This window comes from Morus notabilis, unplaced genomic scaffold (assembly GCF_000414095.1).
Source record: "Morus notabilis unplaced genomic scaffold, ASM41409v2 Scaffold5746, whole genome shotgun sequence".
Lineage (NCBI taxonomy): Eukaryota > Viridiplantae > Streptophyta > Magnoliopsida > Rosales > Moraceae > Morus > Morus notabilis.
The window spans coordinates 10,772-17,758 of record NW_010359094.1 but is presented as its reverse complement, the minus strand read 5'-3'; the positions used below and the strand labels follow the sequence as shown (position 1 = coordinate 17,758).

Sequence of the window (6,987 nt, the reverse complement as noted above, 5' to 3'; positions counted from 1 at the left end):
GCTCTTCCTCCTTCCATTTTGCCTTCCTACCAAACAAGTTCTTAGTATAAGAGAACTATTTTTTTCTTTTTGTACATGAAGAATAGGAACAGCAAAAATTCTTCTAGTCACTAATCATTCTAATCAAAACCCAACTCACTTTTACTAGCTTTTATCCTCAATAAGGACCCAATGATATATTATATCTGCTCTTTCTTTCTTTCTTCTTTCATACTTCATCATTTCTTTTTCCTCCATGTACTTGAATTATGCTATCTGAGTATCTGTAAATGCACTTTACACAAACTTGTGCATCTTCAATTTCTATTTATATATGAAAAAGAACAATCAAATTTGAATTCTAAACTTCCGTGAAAACTAAAATACATCCCAAATTATTTACCGCACAGTCCAATCTGAGCCACTAGTCACTAGATGATAGAAAGAAACGACCTCAAGAGTTGATTGGATTGCACAATACACGCATTAAAGCTTCTTCATTCAAAATGTCAGTTTTCAATTGCCGTTAAATTAGGGAGCAAAATGCACACAGCCTATAATTACACGCGTATTGGACATGCAAATAAAACAAACTAAGTGAAACAATTTAAAAAAAAAAAGAAGAAGAAGAAGATAGAACTGATAATAACAAACGTCTTTTGACCATTGCAATGGCAGATTGGAGATTAATGAGGTCGACTCCAGGGGCGGCAGAGGAAGAAGCTCGGACACGCCATGTGTGGCGCTTGAGATTTCGAAGACGAAAGCCGGTGGCTGCGGCAGCAACAGCTACACCAGCGTTTGACAGAGAAGCCATGGCTAAGTTGCTCAACATCGTGGTCGTTATTTGACGCCAAAAGTAATGTGAAGTGAGAGAACCTTTAGTAACGGATAAGATTTGGCGCCACTTTGTGACGTTTCCAGGCCAGGAAAATAAGTTAGGTGCAATTGGGGAGCTTACTAAAAGTAAGTGATAAATAATAATATAATCTTTATTTATTTTACCGATTTGAATTTTTAATTTTAATTTTTTCACAGTTAATAGGTCTTATAAAAATTCACATTTAACTTTTTTTATTATAGTAAAAAGCTAAAAGTAAGTGATAAATAATAATATAATCTTTATTTATTTTACCGATTTAAATTTTTAATTTTAATTTTTTCACAGTTAATAGGTCTTATAAAAATTCACATTTAACTTTTTTTATTATAGTAAAAAGTTCATATAAAATAACATCTCAACTCAAATTAAAAACTCGAATCAACGAACTGTACAAGGCCATAGAATATCAAAAATTTTGGAGGAATGAACCACGAATTTCATTATATTTTTCTCGTAAAATAAAATAAAAAAATTCAAGTTGGGCGACCACCTACCCTCGGCTGTTTGTGGCATCCGTCTTTGAACGTTTGGTTTATACAATGTTTCTCATTTTATACCTGTATTTTGAGAATATTAAGAAAATTATATTATATTGTAGATTGTTGTACATTTAGGACATGTTTATTTGACCGTATCAGAGCACTCTATTATATAATAATATGTAATGTTATATTTTGAGATGTTGGGCGGGCTGCGGGGACATTTGATGATGGCTAGATTCAGATAAATTTTGGATTTTATCAAAATTAGTTACGGGGTAAATTCAAGTAAATCAAATATATGCTCATGAGATAAATTTGAGGATTTAATTTTATAAATGGCCCATCAACTATGTACTCTAGTTTAATAAGCGTCCTAAACTTTGAAAAATATTCATTTCGCCCCTGAATAATTTACCCTAGCTTAAAATAATCTCTCAATTTATATTACTAACAAAATAATAACATGACATTACTCATAATTTCGTAAATACCCTCGAACTGTTGATTCTATGTTAACTTGCTCAATAAATTATTTATTTTGTTTCAACATACCCCTAATATTTTTTTAAAGATCATCGGCTAAGTTGATACAAAATCAATAGTTCAATGAGCATTTATGAAAAGACAATAATTTGAGGGATTTTTTTAACCACTTTACCTACTTTGAGGATAAAAGGAACAATTTTCAAAATCCAAGGTAAATTTTAAACTAAGATACATAATTCGTGAACATTTATTAAATTAATCTTAAAAATATAAATTATGGATTTACTTATTAACTTACTAAAATTTCTGCTATCTGTTTTTATTCTTTGGGAGAAAAAGCTATTTGCCTCCTCCCCTAAAAAACGGCCTTTTTTGTTATTCTAGAATTTTACGCATGAAACAAATTATTTTGGACTATTCATTTAAACGAACAATTTAAGTCCTAGAAAAATAAGTGTGGAGTATTAGAATTAGAGATGTCCATCATATCGGCCTGACCTGCCCTAACTCGTTTAAATTAGGTCTACACGTCTCGTATTGTGTTTGGGCCGTCCTATTTATTTATCATGTTGTGTTACGATGTTGGGCCTATTTAATTTTTGTGGCATCAAAGCCTGGCCCAAGGCCCACATATTTGTCGGCCACACATGTCTCTATACTCGTACTCGTGCGTCTGTCACGTTTTTATTATACTCTTGATGTGCATTTGTTGTGCTAAATACCAAATTTACAATAAATACAAAAAAAATAATAAAGCAAATAATAAAGCATTGAACATAATGAAAATATTAAAATCTTAACAAAAGAAAGCAAATAATTAATAAAAAAATACCTCATTCAAAACTTTACTAAGCAAAACCCACTGTGATAAGATATTAGTAAAGAAAAGAGTGCAATTAAAATCTTATAAAGAACTACATAATAAAATTAGTATTATAATTCATATTTACTAGTTGGACCCCTATCATGTTTTTAACATGCTCATATATCTATGCTCGTGTCAGGCCCTTAACGTGTTGTGCTTTTAAAATGTTTCATATCTAAAAATTACGTCAAGCCCAGCCCATTTAATAAACGGGGTGGACTAGGCCTATTTAATAATCGTGTCATAACCTGCCGGTCATTTAAGTCGGCCTCTTTTAACATCTCTAATTAAAAGACGGTTTTTAAAGTAATAATATTATCGAAACAATTACACTAAAAATACCAATCCATTAAGTCTATTAAAACGCATAATGCCAGTATAATGGACATAAAAGGACATTAGACAAATTAATTTGGACTTTATTTAGAATGAAATTTTAAGTCCTAAAAACTATCGTGGAGTATTAGAAGGCGGTTTTTGAAGTATAGGGTGCCAATTTGGTATTATGTAAACAATTACTACATTATTGGTTCAATAATCTAATAAATACAGTAAATTGAATTTATTAAATTTAATAGTGGTTCGTGGGGTAAATCCGGACCGGAATTTACTTATGTTTATTAGCTTACTAAAAATTTGCAATTTATTCTTATTCTCCGGATTTAACCCAACCAAAAAAAAACCACCGTACCTCCTTTCGTAAAAGAAAGTAGCATTTTTTTTATTCGCAGAATTTTATGTATTAAACAAATCAACTTGAAAATTTTGTTTAGAAGGACATTTTTTGTTTTGAGAAAGTGACCAAATATGTTATTAATCAAATAGAGCATTCGATACAATAACATATATATATATATATATATATATATCAGAGAGAGACAACAAAATGGATACATTCAACAAAATATTTCCAAACTCATTATTGAAGAAATTCTGTTTATGAAGACCTTGAATAACTGTTGAAGTTATCGGAGCCAAAGAATGAAGGTTGGGACTAATCTTTGGTCCATTATAGACTGGTCAAGATTTCCTAAGCCTCTGCCCAATTAACAACCATCTCTGGTGATTTTGTTTGAAGATGGTGAAAATTATTTGTTTCCTTGATCTGATATAGCCTAATATGTAATCCCTCTCTTAAATTAGCAGACTTGAGAGAAACCTTAATTACAATAAAATAATAATTCATAATGGAATAATAATATATATTACAAAAACAATTCTCGAACAAATTCCTTAAGAATACAAGTTTCAAATCATAAGATCTTTAAACTCGTCATGGGACCTTAGACCATTCTTAATCAGTCAACTAGAACTTCCATTATCGAGCTTATCTGCATCACATAAACTATATAAGCTACAGCTCAGTAAGTAAACAATAAATTAATTTTCACTTTTAAAATACTTTTCTTTAACATTTAGAGCCCTCTTATATAACATTAGTCTTGTGTTATTAAAACCTCTTGCATATGACCTCTATCTTTAAATCTCTTTATTCCTCAAGTGGACTCTTGTATTTATTATGAATTAACTGAGATAATGATAATGGCGAAATTCTTGAGGAATAAGAGTTTTCAAGATAGGGACCACATGAAAGATATTTTAATAATACGAGATTAACATCATACAATAGGGCTCAAAAGTTACGGTTAAATATAAGTATTTTAAAGTGAAAATTAGTATGGTTTACTTATTGAGTTGTCGCTCATATAAGTCTTGTGATGCATGTAAGCTTTTAGATAAAAGTTTCAATTGACAGTGAGAGAATGCTCCAAGGTTCCATAACTAGTTTAGAAATATTAAGATTTAAAATTTTAAATCCTAAGAATTTTATTCTGATGATTGTTTCTATAATAGATAATCATTTTGTTGGAAAAATGGCTTGTTAAGCCATTTTAAAGGCCCATTTTGAGGCCCATATTCAAATGGGGCCTAGTAGGTTTTTGAGACGGATCTCAATGAATTTACGTTTTCCGCCGCGAGGAGATCAAAATCGAGTATTCATACACTCAAAATGGATTTTGGGTGAATGACAACCAGGGGGGTGCGAATCACGGCCCCCGCGGGTTTGGGGCCTAATGTGTGTGCCTGCGGACACGAATGCCGAACCGGAAAACCCGCTCTGTGCAAGCTTGGGGCCTAATGTGTGCGCCTGCGGACACGAATGCCGAACCGAAAAACCCGCTCTGTGCAGCTTACTTTTGTAATTTTTATTTTTGCTTCAGCCAAGACCTTCCGGTTGGTAAATGAGCATAATAGGGGCTTAATGGTGATCAATAGAGGCAAACCAAATTAAGCCAAGGTTAATACGCTTTTAAGGTTTCAGTTTTCCATCATCAAAAACTAAATCTATGTGCAATGTGTGGCCGGATTCATCATGGGAATTCAGGCCGTTTTGCTCCATAATATTGCAGAGTAATTGATGTTTTTAACACCATTAATCCGAGATTAAATATGGGTCGTAACACCCAGATTTTGCAGCCTATATAAGGACCATACTCCACATGAACAAGAACACCTCCACAGAGCATTCTCATCTCTCTCTCGTCTCTTGTGTTTTCTAAATTTCTTTGTGTAGTTCTTGTTGTTCGGTTTTGGTGATAGAGGAAAGATCCGGTTCTAGTTCGCCGGACGGTTCCAATAGTGCACCGAGCTACCGTCGTTGTCGTTGCATCCTGGGAGACGGACGTCCAACGTAACCTCGAGCACTCGCCGGAGGGGACAAATCCGTTTTAAGGAGAGCGTGGTTCACGTGCCTCGACATTCATACAATTTCAGTATTCCGAGTTTGGTAGAAAAGTTGAATTACCATTGTAAAATTTCGTTTTGATCTTGCTATAGTTTTGATCTTTGTATTATCTATATTTCGTCTAACACATTTTCCATTATGCAGTATTAGTTTATTTTAATGACAAACTGATGAGATTTTTAGCTGCTAATTTAAATTGAGCGTTACATCATAGTGGGCAGTAATATCATTCCATTTATTTAGCATTCGGATCACATTTTTGGAACGGTGCCAAATTAAATTGTCTTGCATTTGAGTTGAGCCAACATGAATGGAGAGAACTCTAGTAATGTCTTCTTCATAGAAATTGGCTTCAACACTTAAGAATGTCATTAGTCCTGATGTTATCTAAACAACTACACTAAAATCCATTAAATCTAATGAAACACATATTACAAGAATAAAGCACGTAAAAAGTCAAAAAAACAAAAAAACAAAAACAAAAAGAAAAAGTAGTGTCTGATGTTGAGAGTGGGATTTGAACCCACGCCCTTTCGGACCAGAACCTTAATCTGGCGCCTTAGACCAACTCGGCCATCTCAACTGTGATGTCTGTTTTATGCTCTTTTTAGTAAACACATAAGGTTTAGAGACCGAGTTGAGTTTAAATAGAAGGTATTTTTTTTAAAAAAATTTTAAGATGCAGTCAAGGTAATCTTAATTTTTTTTTAATAAGAAACATAAAAATTAAAATAGAAATTTAAAATTTTTCATCAAATTTACACGAGTTGTTCCCAATAACATGTTTTATTCTCAAGTTTATATATGCTTTCACTAAAAGTTCAAATTACAAATTAATTTCAACCAAAAAACTAGACCGTCTTAAACAACTTGCACCCTTCTTCTCTCAAGTTCCAATCACAATTCTACTTTTATATTACAGTATTTTTTTCCACAAAAATTTAAATTTCAATTCAAGTTTTTCACTCAAACGTATGAAAAAACAATCCCACGGTTAAAATTATAACGAAATTTTTTTTTATGAAGTTTCTTAATATTTCTCTCCTTATATTAATACTTTAGTTCGAACGTTTTATTAATTCTTTCCATTAGCCTTTTCAAACATTTTGATATCACTTCTACCTATGAATAATTAATAGATCATTTTCACAAATATTTTTTGAAAGTGTATGGATCCAAATTTTCCTTTTACTCTTGTTTTATAATCTCTTTAATCAAATAATTACACTAATAAAAAAATATTTATTAAAAATAAAAAAGTAAAAGTTCAGACTAGCACTCATTTAAAACTTACACTCTTAAACATAATTATGCAATTTTCTCATAATTTCGGAAATAGTAGGAAATAGGCCAATATGAAAAGCTTAAGAAATTATATAGGCCAATTTTTAGTTATAGAAATTAATAGGCCGTAACTTGTCAAGTTATGGTTCATAACCAGATAAGTTATGGACAAACTTGTCAAGTTATGGTTCATATGGACAATAACTTGTCAAGTTATGGTTCATAACTAGACAAATTATGGACGAAAATAGTAATTTAGCAT

The 6,987-nt window shown here is 31.7% G+C and overlaps 1 non-coding gene across 1 annotated transcript; it reads right to left on the bottom strand.

The window, feature by feature from the left end:
• Window positions 1–5,943: 5,943 nt before the first annotated feature.
• TRNAL-AAG lies at window positions 5,944–6,024 on the bottom strand. Its single transcript has one exon. It is a non-coding gene; the product is annotated as a tRNA-Leu (tRNA).
• Window positions 6,025–6,987: the final 963 nt, after the last annotated feature.